Source organism: Ostrinia nubilalis, chromosome 16 (assembly GCF_963855985.1).
Source record: "Ostrinia nubilalis chromosome 16, ilOstNubi1.1, whole genome shotgun sequence".
NCBI classification, from domain to species: domain Eukaryota; kingdom Metazoa; phylum Arthropoda; class Insecta; order Lepidoptera; family Crambidae; genus Ostrinia; species Ostrinia nubilalis.
The window spans coordinates 7,517,933-7,540,593 of record NC_087103.1 but is presented as its reverse complement, the minus strand read 5'-3'; the positions used below and the strand labels follow the sequence as shown (position 1 = coordinate 7,540,593).

Here is a 22,661-nt window from a genome sequence, read left to right as displayed (position 1 = left end):
TCGTTTTCGGTTTCGGTTTCGGTCGTAAAACTAGTTTCGGTCGGACACTACTAAAAATAGAAGCTAAATCCTAAATCATTTCATGAACAGCTCTACTAAAAGACCAGAGTCACAAGAATCAGAGCGTTAGAATATTAGGCATATCCAATTTTTATATCGTGCGAAAATAAAAAGTAAACACATTGCTTACTCATACTTAATTCAAATATACTCGTATGTACAGTTTACACCTAATAGAGTAACAGAAATTCCCAAGATTGTAGTTTTGTCTGTAGGCTTATCTTCTTCTTCTTATCGTGTCGACAACAAACCTACACAGTGTCAACACTGTCAGCCCAAAACTCCGCTACATGAAGGCTTATTATGACCATTCTCAATATATTTTCGACAATCCACGTCATAATATCGACAACATCCAAGCAACGGAATTTAAGCGGCAATTAAAGGGGATTAGATTCAAAATCCAGGTAACAAAATTCGTGTTAACGCGAGGGTTGTGCAGCGTTAATAAATCATTTATGAATAAATGAAACGGCACCAATAAACGGTAATGACATTTCGAAGCTTGATTTAGGTTATGTAAACTAGATGGTACCAAACTAAACACTAACTGTGTTTGTCAACTATTATTTCTACATCCATCCATTCTATTGATACTTTATCGATAATCATAGGCACTATTTATATCGATGATATCGATTTTTCGTTATAAATCTATCAGTAGTGTATTTTCTAGTAACAAGTAAGCAACTTAATGCGATAATAAATATTTAACTACTCGTACATTGCGGTCTTTAACTCATTTTTAGTGGTTTTCCATTATTGACAGCTCTTGCCTGTATTTCTCTACTAATTACTTGTTGCCAATAAGTCAACGGTGCAGATTGTAATTTTAGAGTAATAAAATATGCACCGTATAATCACGGTAAATGGACCTTATTTGCTTGAGCTATCTGCTGTGTCCTACGTCAACTTTATCTCAGTATACGCTAAGCCTAAAGGGTTGCGCATACGAAATTGTGTTGGCATCGCCTCGTAATCGTAGGGCAAAGTCGGACGTCGCAAATTTGCAAGCGTAATACGGGAAGCCACGTGTAGTCCAACAGACTGAAGTCCTAAACTGGTACTGGATTAAAAGCGCTTAAACAATAATAATAAAATAATATGGTGTTTGTATTTTCCTTTAAAAAACTTTAAAAATTTGCCACACTGGCACTGGATGCGTTCTGTTCAGTACAAAGTGAACGCAGCCCTCATCATGTAGTATGAACAATATTGACGGACTCTAAACGCTTAAACGACATAGAAAGATTAAATAATAATAAATATGGCTTTTGTATTTTACTTTAAGGCTTGGTATTTCTGCTAAAGTAGGTATTTCGCGCTGTCAAAATCTGCGCGCGCAATACTTCGCCGAAGACAGCGCGCCAAAGAGCTCTCGCGGCTACACAGTATAGAAATACGCAGTTGGTTAGGTTAGGTTGACTTCCTTCCGTTCAAGCGTCACACTCACAGCACTTTCTAATACAAATCATATCCAAGTGATACAAATTAAAACAACTTTTAAAATTTTTGGGAATATATTTTAGAATCGAATAAATTTAGAATATAACTGCCAAAGTAAACACGGTTCAAAGAGGCGTGGCGTCACCCGACCTTCCGGAAGTTCCGCGCCGGCTAAAAGAATTTTAAGATTACGTCACCCGACCTATCGGTAGATCCTCGGGAGCTTGAGCGATTGGAAAAACATTTTATGATCAGTTACTCGTAGTAGCGATTATTTAGAGCTTGGATAATAAATTATAGTTGTTGCAATTCACGAAACTTTGCATGAGGTTAATTACATTAATCAGTACACGCATCAATTTTGTTCAGTCTTTTTGTTTATTAATAAATAAAAATATCATACTAAAATTGCATACATATTTGTTGGTATTGGTCTGGGTGTTTTCTTTCCATAATTTATGTATAACGTATGTACGGGGCTCTGTATCGAAAATCACTATGAGCAATGAGCATCACACACGGTTACCTGGATTGCATTACCGCAGCAAAATTTTTATAAATGTTGTGCTTTAGAGAGTCGAAAGTATAGCAGATAATTAGTCCATCGTGAGCAGAAATTTGTCCACTAATAGCAAAATTCGTTCAAATTATAGTTTTAAAGTTATTAGGAAAAAACAGATTTTGCTGGGGTAACGTTTCAAACATTACCCTGGCAATTTTGAAATTTGAAAGTCGTTCTATCCCGGAACCAAATACATGGATAGATAGCTCTTGTTGCTTAGTAATTTGTCCACGAATAGCAAAATTTGTTCGTGTTCCGGTTCTCAAGTTATTTAGAATTTTGCTGGGGTAATGTTTTGTGATGTCCCAGATCTCGTAAATGGCTCAACGCAGAAGTTTGAAAAAAATACCAATGATAGACCTTGATATTATGTCCAAATTAGTTCAAACATTAGTCATTGATTTGAATGATAAACACCAGTGTAATTAAAAGATTTCGAAAATCAGATAAAACGGATTTGTGAGTAAACTAGTACTCTTACAATCGAATAAAAAGGTGTAGCATGTACCCTTGGTACACCTTTATAACCACAGTAAATATAAATGATGTGGCTTTGCGCAAGAGAGATTTCAAGAAATCTAATTTATTTTAACAGTCTTACTTTCGTGGCCGAATACGCGATTCCCTTATAACAAAGGAACATGGCATACAATGGACAAATTAAAATGTTCCTTGAATAAGCTATCCTGTTAATTTCAGCTTTATATTACGACTTATAAGAAAGTTATCGAACTGCAAAAAAATATCAGGAATTCTTCTATAAGCCGACCAAATTATAAAGGTTACAAAAAAGCAACCGTTCCATACATCAACTCCAGTTTTAAATCCGTTGACATCTGCTGCATCTGCCATCTTTTTGGTTAGAAGATTCTTCCATCTTGCAGCGTAGACCTTTAGCTACAGACCTTAGACAGTATTTTTATGAAAATTCTTACGCATGGTGGAGGAAGGGACGCTCTAGACACTCAAGTCTACAAGGAGTCACATGAACTCCAGTTTTAAATCCGTTGACATCTGCTGCATCTGCCATCTTTTTGGTTAGAAGACTCTTCCATCTTGCAGCGTAGACCTTTAGCTACAGACCTTAGACAGTATTTTCGTGAAAATTCTTACGCATGGTGGAGGAAGGGACGCTCTAGAGACTCAAGTCTACAAGGAGTCACATGAACTCCAGTTTAAAATCCGTTGACATCTGATGCATCTGCCATCTTTTTGGCTAGAAGATTCTTCTATCTTACACCTTAGACCTTTAGCTACAGACCTTAGACAGTATTTTTTATTATTTATTTGTGCCAGTGTGCTCTTCTAAAGAGTGTAAGACGATTGTATGTAGGTACTATTAAAATGAAATTTTAACTCATTGGTTTTGTCTCATATTTGAGGAATGTACTATGTATCATGAGTAGAGTCTTCGTTTAAAAGGATGCGAACGATTTAAATTTCAATAGGTAGACAAAATTGATAATTATATTCTTAATTATCAAAAATTTAAGCTTTCTCCAGTAATACTGATATTATTATACTGTGACTCATCAAAGTCATCATTGTCAAAAATATTGACAAATCGCGAACTGTCACGGCCAAAAAACTGACACGCGTCCGTCCTCCGTAAGCGCCACCGCGCGACTGATTGAGATTGTCCAAGCCGTCATGGACGATTTTTCCACATTTTTTAACATTGTAACTAAATAAGACGCAATATAAAAATTTCATCCGTTAAAAGCCCTCAAGTTATTTCTGAACTTTAGTTTAGTTGAAGATTTAGAATCTCAAATCGCTTATTTTAAAAATAAAACCATAAATAGAAAACGAATAGAGGTAACTTTGGGAATTTATTCTATCGAGTCAACTTCATCAAATCGTGTTTCCATCCGTTAATAGCCCCAGAAAATATCCTCAACTATGCCCAATAAAAATCTTAGCCTTTAATTTTACTGTTTAGTACCTCAAAAATGAAAAATGAAAACCTCATTTTCGCCATTTTCTCTGCTACCCGGCCTTAAGCATTCTGCGGTCTGCCTTCAGGTCAAAATGAACGCAGTCCGTATGTAGTATAAAAAAACTTTGACGTACATACATTTTGCATCGATGCGATCTGATCATGCCCGAGCAAAGAACGCAAACTGACAGGTGCGGGCTGCGTTCATTTGACCTGATTCCAGAGCGCAGACCGCATCCAGTGTGACAAATCCTTATATTTTTCCGTGGACATAATTAAAAATGGACTCAACCGAGAATGGAACTTACGACGCAATGGGTTGAAAGCGATTCTTCGCTCCATTACGCCATCGAGAGCCATTGGAGCCAAGTGCGGTATTACACTACTAAATTTTCAGATGAGTCACTCTGTTTAAAAGCAGAGATAACGTCTTGATTTTTATTAATTTAAAAACTTTGAGGCTGACGTGCAAGTATTTTAAGCCAACGGAACTATTTTGATATTAGATAGATGTCAAGTTATATCTCCTTTAATATCTTTTACTTGTAAAAGATTACAGTTTCAAAGCGAGTTTTAGATAATATAATCGATTTTGGACAACGAAGGTAGGATTATAATAATGAGTTTAATAAGTTTTACGTACCTAACTAAAAACTTAAAATCTTACAAGCAAGTATAAAAAATCTGGAACTAATTCCGGAGCTATAATTTGGACAACTTTATTCTAAATACGGTCTTATTAACCTCCAGCTCATATAATTACAGATATTGGTCTCTTCAATGCTTTTTAACAGAGTTCTTCCCAAGTGACTTTGTTTCTGCGTTGAGTAAAGTGCTTACTGGATAAAATTACGTCATTTATGGAAATTACGAGAAAGGGAATAAGGCCATTACAGACCAGTGTCTTTGTCCTTTGAAGGCGATTACTAAGCCATCGCTTTCAAGACTCAACACAGTTCAAGAATTCAGCTTTATTTTATTTTTAAAAGGCGGCGGAATTTCTTTTGAATATAGGCATGATGGGTTTCGGTGTTCAGGTTTTTTCTTTTAAAAGGTTGGACATTCGTTTTTACGTTGAGAATAATTTGAAATGACACACTTTTAGCTACTCTGCAAAACTGTGTGTAACTCGCTCTCACATTTAAATGCTATCTTCGTTTGCGATGCCATATACAGGATTTGGTTGACATACGCTGCTAACGAGACGTAGTTTATGTAACATTTTTGGTATCATTTCAAATGGCAAAACGAGTTCTAGGAATTTTAAAATAACCTTTTTGACAAAAACTTTGTTAAATGGTCGTTTAAAAATAACCTCAACGAGATAATTGCATCAAGCAAATTAAACTTACAAATGGTAAGTATTGATATCATAAATGGCTTCAAAGCACTAATTTCCCATGGTACAATAACACCCAAAGTTATTATAACTTTATCTCAATCATATCTTTAACCTACATTGAATTGTACCAATTAATATAGAATTGATTTCCCAAACTAATATTAACTGTAACTGTTACTGAAAACCGAAGCAACTTGGAGACTGTATACTGAACCGAACGTATGAATAGACGACTCGCTCCCGTTCGTTTCCGACGGCACTCGACTCTCACTTCAGTAGTACGCAGCCTCTGTGCGGGGCAACACCGCTCCGTCCGCGTCGCGGCCACGTCACGCTATCGTGAGGAGTGCAGTGATTGTTCAAATAAGTGCTACACGTTCATGCATGCCTGGTACTTTAATTAATTATGAGTTGAAACGTAAGTACTTTTTTAACAAACTTTTTGAGTTCAATTAGCTCAACGCAACTTTTATGACGGTTGAGGTGTGCGTATGAAATAAGTTTTCAACTCGAAATAAAAGTTTATAAGCCAGTGCTTTAAACACCTAGGCCGACTTTATGTATTAACGTTCCGGTTTATGCCAACTCATTGCCGTCATCGTTACGACGGAGAGACGTGAAGTAACATCAATAATATCCGTGTCTATACCCGGTTACAGTTACGCCATTTTTATGACGGTAAATTTACACCATGACACGTCGTGAAATTGTTACAGAGTCTGGAACTAAAGGAAATTGGTTTCTGAGAGAACATAAAGATGAAATATTACACACATTCTTTCATATTCATGTGACTTACGGTGATCTGTGGTATACTGCCTTTTAAGCATCCATTCTAAGAAATGTTTTTAAAATAAGATGATATAAAAACATTGGTAAATAAGATTATCCCCGTACTAAAATAATTTTCCTGTTCATTTCAGAATGTTGTAACGAATGTTTAAATAAATAAATTAAAAGCATACCTAAATAAGATTAATGTTTCCCTTACCCATGTAATTATGTAATAAACATAAGCTTGTTTTTCTTTTTACTTTGATCAAAATTAAAAATGTCACTCTATTTTCCTTCCTCCTTTACCGTTTCACATTTTTCATTCATGCTATAATTTTATACTATTTTTACGCAAGAATATTTTAAAAGGGACACGCCTTCATGCTTAACATTTTCAAAAATTTTTTTTTTTTTTTAATTTAATGTAGGTAATGTGAAATGATTTACGCGACTTTTAACTTTGAAACCACAACTATGATACCGAGCCGCTAAATAAATATCTATCAAAATTACTTACCTTCATAAAGCCCTATAACCGAGATTTTATCTTGATTAAACTGAATAATATAATAATACCATGTATTTTATTTGTCGTTTTTACGTTATTTAACTACCACATGGCCTGGACAAACAAATGAATTCAGATATACAGATATATAGTTTTACTAACATCCACGAGTTGGATTTCAATTAAAATAATTTGCAAACAATTTAATGTGCAAACAAGGTACCTACTGCAACAATAAAAATATCAATTTGTATTTAGATACAAGAAACATTTTAATATCAATTAAAAGTATATAGCCAGATTAACAAACATTACTGTGAGGTCTCACAGTGCGTGTGGACGCACAGGGTGGCACACAAACCAATCACAGAGCTCTATTCAGCGCTGTGCGTAGATTCGCTGCTTCATTTAAGGAAGCATCTTTTATCTACGGGCGACTTTTTACCGGACTTATCTCGTAGCAAGCTTCGTAGCGTGCTACGAACTACGGCTCTTATCTACGCTGTACATTCGTAGCATGTTGCGTTATACAGGGTGACTTTGTAAACAGTATCCGATTTTTTTATAAGCTCTATAGAACAATTAAACAATTCAACTTAATCTATTTTTTTTAATCGTGATAGTTTTTGCAAAAAAAAGTGTAATTCGCGGCTTACAGCTTATTTTCGCGCACCATTATGTCTATTAAGCTTTGCAGTAAACTGTATGTAACCTATGAACGAACTAAATAACCACGTGTGCCAATTTTGAACCACGCGCAGCTGATCAAATTATAATAAAATGTGAAGAAAACAATTTCTTTGCGTAAATCTATTAAGTTATTGATTCTGAGTCGCTCCTAAAAACTTGGACAAAATCTCCCAATCAGAAATGTGTAAGATATCACGGTGTTAAGCTTGTCTTATACCATCGCCTGTAAAAAATAAATTAGTATACTAAAGCTTATTTATTCAAACAGGTAACTGGTAAATATGTTCTAGGAATAGTCAATAGTAATCAACACAATATTACTTATTTGTTATTCTATATCAACCCGGGTTACAATGATCCGTGTGAACACTAGCAGTAATTATTATAACAAGTAGGTAGTGAAGTAATGGATGTCTTATTAGATTATGTATGATACGGTCGGGAATGTTATTATGTTATTATCCCGCATTACTTTTGATATATCTTGTTAGTGTGATAACATGTCCTGTGTTGTACTGTATTACCTTTGTAATTTATATTTGACTTTTGTGTTTATGTTTTTAAAGTCGTTTCTTGTTGGTGACTTAGTTTTTGCAATATTTTCAATTTATCAGTTTATATTATTTCATCATCATCATCATCATTTCAGACACAGGACGTCCACTGCTGAACATAGGCCTCCCCAATTATTTTTATATTGGCAGTAAAATTCACATCTATAAGAGGTACCTTTATCACTTTTATGTGACTTTCAAAAATATTAACTATTTTCGTTTCAAATAAAGTTATAAGAGATTAAGCTTTATTTAGCATCAGACAACAATTAATCACTCCCAACAAAAGGCACTTCACACAACATTATCTCAATTATTCAACATCATTCTTCAATTCAGCCTCCAGACTTTACACTTTCACCGCAATTCATCACGTTGACAACCCTTTTCGTATTTTCTAAGGGCCCTTTTCCACTGCAATCTAGTGATGCAGGATCCCGCAAAACTGGACTTGTGAGTTCCTACGGCAGTTTGCGGTACGGGTGTTTGCAAAAAAAAAAATGCAGTAAGTTGCTAGTTGCTAGGCTGGGGCAGGAAAGTTCTTGAGTTAAACGTAGCGTTTGCAGGCCTCCCACTAGGTGGACCGACGATCCGGTGAAGGTCGCGGGAGGTGCCTGGATGCGAGCGGCGCACGGTGGTCCCGATTTAATAAAACATGGACATTGATGCTAGAAGCACGAAATTTTTTTTGATGGTTACTGCTATGATAACTAATAAGGCAAAAAAATATTACAATCCTACGACGTCTATTTCGTAGTAAAAAAAAATATATACATATTTTTTGTATGGAAGAAATTACGTTTCTGTACATTTTTCGAAATTCTTAAACGATGTCAAGATGCCGATCACACATGTTATAAAACAAGTGATTCTGAGTATTTCATGGGAAGATACTTGTCACTTATCTCTGCGTACTTTTGAGTTATCGAGGGTTGAAAAATCGATTTTTTTATATTAAATATTTCCACGAAAAATTGCCAAAATTACAATATGGTGTATAAGGGACACCTTTGATGACACACAACAACGACTCGCACTCGCGCGCGCTCGTATGCATCAACTTTTACTAAAATAAAAAAATAAATTAAGGGAAATACTTAATACAACGTTGTATGTATAGGTCCGCTGGCCGTCAAAAAGTAGCTTATACGAGAGGTTGCCCAATTTACAATATGTCTACCATTGATAACTCACACAAATATCATCTCTCTCTGAAGGATAACAAGTTTTTTTTGTTTCCAGAAGCTTGTGATAGGATGGAAGCTCATAAATACTCTCTGAAGTGAGAATGAATCTCAAATTGCGATATTGCCATTTTGACAAATTACATGATGTAACTAGCGCTAACGTTTATCTTCAGGTAGACACAGTTTTAAGTTAAAAGATTGTCTACTATTTCACACTGTTTTTCGTTTTGGAACAGTTATTTGATTATAGGTAGTCGCTAATTTCGTTTTGTTAGACTCTTTCAGTTTAGCACATAAAGCGTAAACTAATTCCTCCTCAGAATGATCTAAAAGTGTTAGAGAGCGCCTCTTCTTCTGCAGAAGAAGAATTTTGCATAAATCTTCAAAAGGTTTTTTATTTATACCAGAAGTCGATGGTTGCACATCTACTTCCGCAGTCTCATCAACTGGAGCGTCTTCCTCGGTATTAACGTTGTCTATGCGTTGTGTTAACTCGGTAAAAAACATTGTTTAAAGCTATATTTTTACAATTCGGCCAGACAATTTCAGAGTCTAGCCAATGCGAATTCTGGTGCAAAAATGTTTTTTGGGCTCTGCTGGAAGCAGACCATATCTTCTTTGATATATTTCTTGTAAAATTACGACTTAATGATTTGATAATTACTCAAATCTTCGGAAGACAATTCAATGCCAATACGTTCGTCATTTTAGTCTGAAATGGTCTGGCCGAAATGTAAAAATATAGATTTAAAAAATGATTTTTACCGAGTTAACACAACGCATAGACAACGTTAATACCGAGGAAGACGCTCCAGTTGATGAGACTGCGGAAGTAGATGTGCAACCATCGACTTTTAGTATAAATAAAAAACCTTTTGAAGATTTATGCAAAATTCTTCTTCTGCAGAAGAAGAGGCGCTCTCTAACACTTTTAGATCATTCTGAGGAGGAATTAGTTTACGCTTTATGTGCTAAACTGAAAGAGTCTAACAAAACGAAATTAGCGACTACCTATAATCAAAGAACTGTTCCAAAACGAAGAACAGTGTGAAATAGTAGACAATCTTTTAACTTAAAACTGTGTCTACCTGAAGATAAACGTTAGCGCTAGTTACATCATGTAATTTGTCAAAATGGCAATATCGCAATTTGAGATTCATTCTCGCTTCAGAGAGTATTTATGGGCTTCCATCCTATCAAGAGCTTCTGGAAACAAAAAAATCTTGTTATCATTCAGAGAGAGACGATATTTGTGGGAGTTATCAATGATGGACATATTGTAAATTGGGCAACCTCTCGTATAAGCTACTTTTTGACGGCCAGCGGACCTATACATACAACGTTGTATTAAGTATTTCCCTTAATTTATTTTTTTATTTTAGTAAAAGTTGATGCATACGAGCGCGCGCGAGTGCGAGTCGTTGTTATGTGTCATCAAAAGTGTCCCTTATACACCATATTGTAATTCTGGCAATTTTTCGTGGAAATATTTAATATAAAAAATCGATTTTTCAACCCTCGATAACTCAAAAGTACGCAGAGATAAGTGACAAGTATCTTCGCATGAAATACTCAAAATCACTTGTTTTATAACATGTGTGATCGGCATCTTGACATCGTTAAAGAATTTCGAAAAATTGACAGAAACGTAATTTCTTCCATACAAAAAATATGTATATTTTTTTTTTTACTACGAAATAGACGTCGTAGGATTGTAATATTTTTTTGCCTTATTAGTTATCACAGCAGTAACCATCAAAAAAAATTTCGTGCCTCTAGCATCAATGTCCATGTTTTATTAAATCGGGACCACTGTGCGGCGCAGGACCGGTTTTTATGGAAATCCTTTGGGGGAGGCCTTTGTCTAGCAGTGGACGTCTTTCAGCTGAAACGAACGAACGAACGAAGTTCGTGCTAGAGAGAAAAAATCTATTAAACAATACAAGTACTTATCATTAAACTGAATCCTGTTTTTTACTGGTCCAATTTAATGAAGAAACTTAATTTGAAATTCAAACGGGATGTTCGTGGCAGTCAATGTATGTTAGTATTAAAACACCTTTACTGCTTAACGGCATCCTGCAAAAAAGAGTACCTGCCAAAAACGGGATGCCGCCGTGGAAAAGAGCCCTAATAGGGTTCCTCCCGCTAATACGTGATCTGAGAACATCGTGCCTATCCTGAGAGCAATCTAAGAAGCTTATTGTCAACACCAAACCACTTTCATTCCTATCGCAAAGCTGTTTTTATAGACAGAGGGAAAATGTTTCGCTGAAAATCCCTTTTCAAAAGGGTTTTTATCTCAAAGGAAAAATTGGGAGTCACATCTTATTTTATTGGGCATTTCATGCCCTAAATGCCTATCTAGAATAAGTTTTCGTCACTCTTGTAGTCCTGTCTCGTCTGTAGGCTTTTTTTTTTGTTTTCCTTCAAATATTTGCTGGAATGTTTGTTTTGTTAAGCGTAGTAAATCTCAGACAACTCTTTTAGGTCTTGAAGCGCCTAAAATGATTTATCATTCATTCAAAACATTACCAACATGGAATTTAGATAAACTTTGACACAGATAGATCGTTCTTCATTCAAGTTATAACTGAAAGCAGTTTGTGAGTGGAAAGCTTTATCTGTGCTTGCTTTTTGACGTCTTTCTGTCTAGTGGATCGTCTACTGTGGGTCTAGACAAAGTGCAAATTATGATCGCAAACCAGTCGAAAAGTGGTCGAAAAGCCCCTTTTTTGTATGGAGTTTTGACAGATTCGATTTTCGATTCGATCAAAAAGTGCGTTTTGTCTAGGGGGGCTGGGTTCTAATAACAGTTGCAGTTATAGGTTTTAATCATACTAGGGATAGATTTATATACTTTAATGAGCATGGACACGGTTTAGAGATAACAAGTTGGTTTTTGTAATTTATGTAAACATCTTAAGCACACAATTCTTGAGAATTATTTTTATAACATACTTAATAAACTTGAGTAACTTTAAAATTGGAAATTTATGCTATCGACTTCGGTTTCACTGAATGTTACAACATCGCTTAGGTATTTAAACCTTTTTAGAAGATATTTATTTTTTTAACTCGAGGAAAATGGCAGCTGTTATTAATTCATTTCACCACAGCAGACTATAAAAACAACTTTTGCTTGGACATTTTTATGAATAGAGCAAACCCAGAGAAAACGAAATCGAAATGGAAGATTAACGATTCGAATTTGTTTTCCCGAATTCGTTAGATGCCTGAATACAAAGTGTGTTTCGAAGTGTTTAACCCTTTCACGCATATGGGACACATTTGTCCCCGCATAGTTTTTACGATTTACAGTAATACTAGTTAAGTTAAACCCTTTGTAGTTTAATATTCTTAAATTTTATTATTATCTTTTATGATTATGCGCTATAAATAATAAAAAACGCGATTCCTTGTGTAAAAAAATACTGGGACAAAATGTGAAAAAAAATTCGTTAGACGTCAAAATTAAAAAATATTTTAATATTACTTAGCGGCTGTTTGGCCATTATTTTTCTTCCGATTTACTTTCACTAATAAGTATAATTATCGTTTTATTACATATTTTCGATTTTCTTCGTATGCATAATGAATATTATGTAAAAATCTGTATTGGGACACGGGTGTCCCTATGTGCGTCAAAGGCAACTTAATTCTTACTAAGGATATTATTTGCCTCGTTATAATTTGTATGTTTATATTGATGTTTTATTTAATAATTCATACATTTTTTTGTAAATTATTTGTCTTCAAATCGACTTGAAGAAATTTCGCTCAGGAAAGACGAAATTTAGAAGTCATGATGACTGAAAATAGTGACAACGAGGATGGTTTCCTCCCTGATGAAAGGGTGTCTACTGCTGGACAGAGGTTTCCCTGAGGATTTCCACAACAATCGTTCCTGTGCTGCTCGTATACATGAATGTACATGAGCAGCACAGGAACATGAGGCCTGCCACACTGCGTCTTCCTATCCGTGGGCGCCACTTGAGAAATTTTTTGCCCAAACGGCCATCACTTCTGCGAGCTATGTGCCCTGCTCACAAAACCTCGAAAGTTTGGTAATTATGCGGGCTATGTCTGTTACTTTGAGTCTCCTGCGGACTTCCTCATCACCCTTTGGGTGACTTTGAGCCTTCTCATAAGGCCCATAGTGAAGGAACAAGTCTCCGTTTTGTGCGTCATCGCCGCCAAGCCAACACACATTGGTCAAAGACTTTCAGTCAAAGGTCTTGAGACACTGCGCTATTTTGGATAAGAAGATGTCGCGAAGCCCCTCGGATGTTGTCCCCCCAAGTAAGATTCACGACTGTAGTCACGGCACGGCTGAGACCTTGGAAGACCTAGAATCAATGCTCATGGCCTCAGTAGAGGCTCTCAATAAATGGGATTCAAAATAAACATGGACAAGACTAAAAAGATATGTCAAATATCCGTGTTACACGCACTCCTCTGAACGCTGGAGACTCTACACTCAAAGTTGTTCTTGAAATAAACAGTCTAGTTAGGTAGGTCTAACTTCAAGAAGGTCTATGATGAGATGAGGATCAAATATAAAAATACGTAAGATGCTATCTATTTTAAATTTCTTATTACAAAATTTTAAAAATAAGCTTATTGATTAAATTTAATGTGTATTTTTAGTGTGATTTGTATTTATTTTGCAAGAAAAGCGTCGAAGTATTTTATTTTCAATATATGAGGCAATGTATACCTTAACGCATATAGGGACATATGTGTCCCCGACTGAAAAACACTGAAATACATAGCACTTATATTTTCTGTACTACTTTTTTGTTAAATTAGACTAAAATAAATAGATATAACTAAAGAAAAAATAATTTAATGGTTTGGAATAGTTATAAGCGTGTAAGGGTTAACTGTTACTGTAGTAACCGTATTTCATTTTCGTCTGCTGTCAAACTGAGTGTAACGTTTGAAAATGGAACATCGTTGCTGTTTGACAGTTCGGATAATTAGTTTTCTTTGTCTGTGCGGAGTAATTCGAATACAAATTGCATAAAGATTTACAAGAAAGGTATGCCAAGTGTCTTTTTTAAAAAAAGACACTTGGCATATTTTACGAACTAAACTTCAAAATAAAATGATTGGAAGTTCAGGTTTAGAATAATTCTATATTTTAAAACTAGATAATTGTAAACTGCGAAACTGGTAAAATCTACGGTCACTGTAGGAACTGCAGAACAATTCCGCTAACAAAACAGAAACAGGATCAGAATAGAAGCAGAGGACATGACAATTTTGTATTCTACAAATTAGTTTTTGAAAGTAACGGCTAATGTAACTTTTTACGGGTGGTTAGAGACTGGGGCTTTTTGGACAGATGTTTTGTGTTGAGCATTTTGTTAGTTTTGGCTTAGATTTGAACGTTTCATGCCGATTGGTGAAATGTATTTTTTGCTGCAAACGTCATATTGTTTGTTATCTCAAAAAAAAAATTTACTCGGTGAGACTTGGGGCCTTATTAACTATTACAATATTATTACAACACAAACAATATACCTAATAAAATTATAAGAATTAGTAGCATATTATTTTTTCAAGCTTCAGCAATTACTCCGTCAGGTGCAAAATTAATTACAGACAAATGAATCATAATTTCACTACACTTTTAATTACAGTGTTTTTCTTCAATAATCCGACCTATTAGTCTTGTGTAGTAAAATAAAGCACGGTAATGCTTTACCATTACCCATAATACTTATTATAGACTTGTTTTGTTTAATATAATATTGTACTCGTAGTAAGTCATCTACCTCATAAAATAAGATTTGAATTTATTGCTAGTAACTTTTCTTAGCGCATGCATAATGATTTAAGAGCTGCTATAATTTTCCAAAGAACGCTGTTTTATATGAAAGTTTCTTTAATACTGTAATAAAAATGAAAATTATCATTTCAGCTTAAGTATTTTACGTTTAATGGACGAGCATTTTTTGTCACTGGCAAATGTTTATGACGCTTCATTAAAGACAGTCGAACTATTTTATTGCATGGTCTTTAATTTTTTGTGTGACTTTAAAAAGAAACAGTTTTATTCATACTTTTTTTTTAGACTATTACATATTGTGATCTTTAAAACAATAAAATCATAATTAATTTGTTCAAGTGTGCCTATAAGAGTCTAAACTACTCCAAATTATTTCAACCTCAACTTGACGGACGTCATTTACGTATTTAAATATAAACTGGCATTTACTTTACTTTCTCTGTGGCTGAGTCTAGACATAGTCAAAACTAAAACGATCCAACGGTCACATCGACCCGCTCAACACCTGAATAGAACCCGTCAAGATGTAGGTTATCGCCCGGTCTAATGTCAAATCAAATCAAATTACTTATTCAGAAACACACCACAGTGGGTCCCGCGTCCTGTCACACCCATGTCGGCTCCCTTGACCTTGTAACTTTAACAGGGAAACCAAAATGTTAACAAGATAATCAGTAGCAAAGTTGTTTTAACTTAATAAGGTAGATACATCCGAGTTTGAATCCCGCCAGGGGCAAAAATGTTAGCTTAATTACTCCAGCTCAGGCAAGGTTTTTTCAAGCCCGGGGAACAGGTAAAACTTATACTTAATAGATTCGTAGATAATAAATATTAATTACAGGTAAATAGATATTTGATTAAGTATCTATTTATGTTTATGCAGGTCTTATTTTATACCTCGAGAACTCTGTTAAGTTTGGGGCATAGGTATCTAAGGCTGAGTTGCACCACCTAACTTTGACCGTAACTATAATGATAACCGGTGTGTTTTGTATGGATTTTAACAGATTTTTTACGTTTGTCAAAGTTAAAGTAAGATGGTGCAACCCAGCCTAAGTGACGTGAAGAACAAAATTAAATCAAATAGGTAGGTAGGTGCTCGATTTGTGTAAGATGCACATTGCACAGACAATGTTAAGCAAAGCACTGTATATTTAGTATATTACGTAGTTGTAATAGGAACTACGTAATTAGTTTAATGTGATTCATCTAAAATAACTATAACAATACGAAATAAACACAAACTAGCACCACCGACTAATTGAATCATTCTTAGATTCACTTATATTAATATTCATCAAAGGAAGGCAACAATTATATTTATAACATAGAATTTTCTTTACATTAATTAAAAATGCATACCATGAAAATCGTAATTATAGCACAAGGGCCAGACTTAATTAGTGGAACGTACAGCTGATTATAAGAAAGGCTACTTAATTTCTGCTGGGAAGTAAATTGCTGGCACGTGACTGGTTAGATCCTAATAGCTCAGCGTGCTGTGTAATCTTCCAGCTTGGAATTTGATGCTGAAGTTAGAAAAAGAAAGAGAGATTTTCTTTCAGCTTCTTGACTATTTGGCGATTTTTAACAAGTCCATGCACAATTTATTGCCTACATGCTTTGTAGCAATGAGGTTGTTGAGTGACTAATTCGATAGCTAAATTATTTAAGTAGACATTATGTATATGTATAATACATCTACTGTTAATATAAACAATCAAAATGTTATAAATAATAAAATGTGTTTTACTCATCATATTTAATTCGCTCCATCTACTAATGGATTACTGCTTAATGCAATTAGTACCTTTTTAAAATCTGGAATTTGAGTAATTTGCTTAAAAACTCTTAAAATTATACAAATCGATAGTCTACTCACCCGATTTCGATTATTGAAATGGAACGCGATTCAACAAAAGAATGCCTATACTCGTAATTCGAATTTCGAACGAAATGAAAAAAGTTTGCTGGACTAACCAATTTTGCGAATAAACTTTATTTACAACAAATGAAATAATCGTAAACGAATGCAACCATTTTATTTGTTGGCTTTGTCGCCTTTAATGTTTAGCAAAGCCATATAAAATGCTATAATAGAGCCTTCTATCAAGTTTCCAAGAATCTCGCACATTTCACACGCAAAGAAATAAGCTGTACAAATATTTACTGCCAAACTTGAGACTGTAAATGTTGCCGATGGTATGTGTGTGTATGTAGGTACATTCCTAAAAGACGCACAAACAAAATATTTACTAGCTGTGCCTGTGACTTCATACGCGTGAAAATAGTTTGAATATTTTTTCCCACTTTTGGCAACATTTTTCTATACTGTTCCGCCCCTATTGTCTGTACGATGATTTTTTATGTATAGCCTAAAGCCTAAAGGCTGGCTATCCAACGCATTTTTTTTTTTCAAATCGGACCTGTACCTAGTTCCTGAGATTAGCGCATTAAAAACAAACAAACTTCAGCTTCTATTTTGGTGTGATCTAGCAGTCTTGTTCCTTAAACTGGTAAAGAGAAAAACATTTTTATTGATATTATTTTAACCTTAATTTAGTATAAAATATGGTGGCATAATTTGTGCTACCGCCAGATAAAGATAACATCAGAGTGATTTATTTTATTTTACGGTTTAAGAAAATAAATTAGCTGTAATTTTAAATAAAAAATACCGGCCCAAAACAACCAAAGCGTTTAAACGAATACCGTTTTTAATAAAATCTTCTTTATTATTTCGAACACCGCTTGCATAAGGCCTATATTTTCTACGTTCTCCTTATTTAGCGATCTTTCGATAGCTTAAACATATTTGCTTGGGAAATTAACCGTCTGAGAGTGTTTTGAGTTCCGACCTTTTACCCTCGCGTGTTTTTGTAAGCTCTCTTATAAGGGATTTGGAGAGGCACTTATCAACACTGGACTACTCATTTATTATTTTTTCATGTCATTTCAATAAATTTGACATGACGTGAGAAAAACTCTTTGATATAATAAGGGATTTCAACTCATTTTGGGTAGGTAATCTTTATTATTTAAGGCTGAGTTGCACCACCTTATTTAACTGTAACAATAACAATAACCGGTGCTTTTTGTATGGAGTTTGACAGATTTTTAACGTTTGTCAAAGTTAAAGTAAGATGGTGCAACTCAGCATAAGATTAATAAATTGCACACACACGTACGCACATCACACGAAATTTTATAAATGTATCTATACTTATAGAACATAAAGTGATTTATACTTCACCACTATTTTAACACACTTCTCGCATAATATTATGCTAGAAATACTTTATACCTACTTATTATTACGATATACTTCAAGGATAGTAAGATTCATCCATTAAAATATGCTTAACCCATAAACCACCTGTTCTATTCCCCGGTAACAAAGGCTATTGTTAAAGCCTAGGAATATTGAACAAGAAAGTAGAAATACAAAAGGAACTGTCGGGCAAATATTTTTATTACTAGTTGAATATTTTTTTCGCGCAAACAGCTGTATAAAATTTTTGAAAACTGAAAATGAACATTGGTTTATAGATCTCAAAGTTCATTATTATAAAGATAAGGTTTTGTTGTGCATTTTTTTAAATATTTTGTGATTTTAAGTTGCTCGCACTCTGCATAGCTTTCGATTAACTTATAAAGTTTATCTGTGGAAACTGATTAGGCTACTGTAGGTACTGTTTTTATTTTTTAAGTTGCACATGCACATGTATCAACTCATGCTGTTTTTTTCTTTAATAAAGAAAAATAAAAAATCAAAATAAAATAAAATAATGTGGTATCTTAAGGACTAACAGCATATTTAAAGATTACTATTTATTTTAAAGTCAAAGTTCCGCGACAATAAAGCTAGAAAAATCCTTGTTATTATTTCATTTTTCTTCTCTAAAGTTTTAATAATAAACTTGCCATATTAATCATGAACAAGCAAATTAGGTATTTTATTAGAAATTGACCTGTAACTATCTAAACATAGATAAAACATAAAAAAGTTAATAAAACCTCGTTACGTCAAAGGGAAAGCAGCAAATAAATCGTAACTATTTAGCATAAACTCCCAAAACGGAATCTGAAATGAAACTTTTTTACTTTAGTTTTCTCAGAGCGACTCTGATAACTCAGTAAATCCTTAGGCAGCTATTTCGGTCAATATTCCTAGAATGCCCTCTAGAGGTCGTATTACCGAACTAAATGGCGAATGAAATGAAGTTTACTAAAACTTTAAAAAATACTTTAGTAAGTTCATATTTTTCAACGTCTATGAATATTATTATACCTACTAGGTGCCCGGGACTTGGTACGCGTGAAAATAGATCGAGTAATCCCGTTTTTGCAACTTTTCTTTACTGCTCCGCCCCTATTGGATATAGGGTGAAGTTAGATAGCGTACCTTCCTCTAAATGGGCTAACCAACACAAAAATAATTTTTCAAATCGTAACAAAAACAAACGAACAAACTCTTAGGCTGGGTTGCACCATCTTACTTTAACTTTGACAAACGTCAAAAATCTGTCAAACTCTTTACAAAAAACTCCTGTTATCGTTATAATTACGGTCAAAGTTAGGTGGTAAAACTCAGCCTTAGGATTTATAATATTATTAGCAATATGTAGATGTGGACGGATCTAGTGAAATGTCACATTGGAAAAGTAGCTCTTATTCTCGTGACAATTTTTAGGGTCAAAGTCAAAAGTTACGTGGGATGAGCTACACCCACATTGTACAGAAAAGTTTTTAGAAATCAAAAATTCATTATCTAATTTAAATTCTATAATAACTTGCTGAATAAAGTACCGCAGTGTATAGCTTGACGAGCTGTCGTCTGTACATGAATATAAGTATCTAACTAAATGGTCACTTGTAGACCATGTTGCGTTGTAAAGTAGTGTAATGTAGAATTAACCTTAGCCCAAACCAATTAAAGTATTTTTTTATGATCTGGTGCCTGCGTTGTGTTACAGGCCGTCTATCACAAAGAAAAGTTGCTCTAATAATCTGTAGCGTATTATAATCTATATATATAAAAGAAAGTCGTGTTAGTTACTCCACTTATAACTCAAGAACGGCTGAACCGATTTAGCTGAAAATTGTCAGGGAGGTAGTTTAGAGCCAGGAGAAGGACATAGGATACTTTTTATCCCGTTCGAAATTTAAAAAAAAAGTCTGCTTATTTATTGCCATTAAGGCGGAACAAAGTTCGCCGGGTCAGCTAGTGCCTAATAAATGTGAAATAAAACAAAACACGCTCTATAACGTACGTATTTTAAAGCGTACCTACTTAAGCATGAAAAAAAACGAACAGAAACAAAATTGATGGCAATTCCGCACTAAACTCTATCACCGCAATCGCCACAACAATTGGCATTATGACCCCTTCGAGGGCGCAATTTGTTTCGACTCGATAGGCTGATTACTCCACGAGGAAAATAATGATAAAAACGCGTTTCATAGCTCCCTGTCGTTAGTAACGTTGACGATATTACATTGAGGGGTTTGGGGAGCTTGTGTTGACGGATTTAGTTATAATACGTATGTTATAATAGCGAAAAAGATCAAAGCCATATTTTTACTGGCATCTTAATACATTGGTTTAAAAATGTGTTTAATATAACTTTTTGGCAAAATCAAAATTGCATACTAGAAACGTTTTTCAGTCAGTGTAACAAACCGATTCTACATTAAATTTAAAATAACCGAAGAATGTGACCTTGAGACGTATTTTCGAACCATCCTAAATGAAACACAATTTGTGAAATTAAAGCTAGATATCATACTTTAATATTAAAGACAAAGATTTATGGTTATTAAAAATAATTATATTTACCATTAGTCTTCACTCTTAGGCGAATATAGACACTGCTATTTCAATATTAATCAACTTTATTATTTAAAGTTTAATTAATTTACAAACCTTTTCGTTTTTAATAAAGGCCATGTCAATCATTTTTGGCAGCAATCATATCGAAGCTTCACTTTTTAAACTGTTTTTTCTAAGAGTAAAATTCTCCACAACACTTTTCGAGCTATCTCAACTTTGCAGACTCCACGAAACAGTTCTTTTAGAGGTTTCGTAGTACCACTGGCATGCGTTCTTAAGTTTATCTTATAAGTATTTCCTCTATATAAAGAACCGAAAGGATTTATTTCTTACCTCGCCTCGCAAGGTGGTGTAAACGATTTAGGGTCTGTTTGACCCTTGGTGATAATGTTAATAATAGCCTACTAGGAACCTATCTATCCATCATAAACTTCAACTTTTGGATTCCCAGGTCTGGGTTTGAGATTATGAGGGTAACAAGCAACCTATATCTTGTAGATGTATTTAACAATCTGCGATACCTAGCGTAGTGTTTGTTATCTTATAAAAGTAACGTTTATTAGCCTGTAATGTAACGTTACAGAACATTACATCAATGGAAGAGGCGACCGAGCGTTACAGTGCGCAAATTGATAATACAATTTGTACTATTTTGATACAACTAGAAACAATAAAATCTGAAATATTACATTACAAGAATATGCTCCAGGTAAGGGTGCACCTTTTGTTAGGTTTTAATTTGCCAGGGAGCGGTCTTTTAAACTGTCTTAAAATGGAATGGAAATAGGTCGTGTTACTTGTTTTGAAATATTTATTTAAATTATTCTTACTTTTAATGTGTCTCGTCAAGAATTCTACCACTATTTATGGAAAGACAATGTTGCACAGCAATATGGCTGTTTGAACAACTTTCAAAATTAGGTTGACTAGTTTGGCTGGAAGCCTAAAACACCCGCAGATTTGTTCTAGGTCATACTTATTGTTTCATAACCTCATTCCCCCACATAATCGGGAGCTCCGGCGCTGTAGCGGAATGGGTATTATTATTTATAGCTTCACCAACTTTATGTCTAATTAGGATTTGAACAGGATTTCGAAATAGAACTCTGTGCCTACGGAATAAATTGTCAAATGGAAGGAATACTAAGAATAAGTTTAATTTAAAGAATTTGAAAATGTAATAATTATTCGAAGATAATCATTGCACTTTGTTAGTCGTTGTCGCTTTTACAATAACAAAGAGGTTTACTATATTATCATACCTTTTCCAGATAATCCTAAAGAACCTTGAAAAATAGTGTTATTCAGAGCTGAAAACTACTTCTCCAATTCTGGTACATCTTTTACGTGTTTATTTCTATTAGCTTAGTTTAAATAAAAACTAAAAATATTTCAGAGTTAAGGTCCTTTTCAAACACTGTGCTTGAAAAACTTCAGGAAGTGTCAACAGATATAATATTCATAAAGTCATGCTTAAACGGAAATCCACCGCAAGTCAATTTAGTTCACGTCACTGAAACGCCTTTTCATAACACCCGCGTGTGCATAAAGCGAAGCTATAAACTGTTAACTATTATTTCCTGCCAACTAACCTGAAAGTGATCATAAACGGCCAATTTGAGTAAAAATTGGTTTGGAACACGATTAACAAATGGAAAATGATCTGAAGCAATTCTATTCAACTGCGACGTAAAGTGGATTGCTAATACATATTGGGGAATAAGATTAAATTAATTGAAATAATCACATAAACAGTCAATAAATTACCAAACGTCTACAGCAATTCCATTCAACCGCGGCGTTATAATAAATCGCTAATATTCGTTCGTTTCAGCCGAAAGACGTCCACAGCTGGACAAAGACCTCCCCCAAGGTTTTCCACAAAGACCGGTCCTGCGCCGCCGCTGCGGGTGGCTAATATTGAGGATAGCTAATTATTTTTTTTTTTTTTTTTTTTTTTATGTGATAG

At 34.4% G+C, this 22,661-nt stretch overlaps 1 protein-coding gene across 1 annotated transcript in view; it reads left to right on the top strand.

Moving 5' to 3' along the window:
* Nucleotides 1-5,643: 5,643 nt before the first annotated feature.
* LOC135079339 (uncharacterized) overlaps nucleotides 5,644-22,661 on the top strand; it is a 34,610-nt gene continuing 17,592 nt past the window's right edge. Inside the window, exon 1 of the mRNA XM_063973974.1 lies at nucleotides 5,644-5,767. The gene's annotated coding sequence lies outside the window, so the exon portion shown is untranslated. The remainder of the gene's footprint in view (nucleotides 5,768-22,661) is intronic.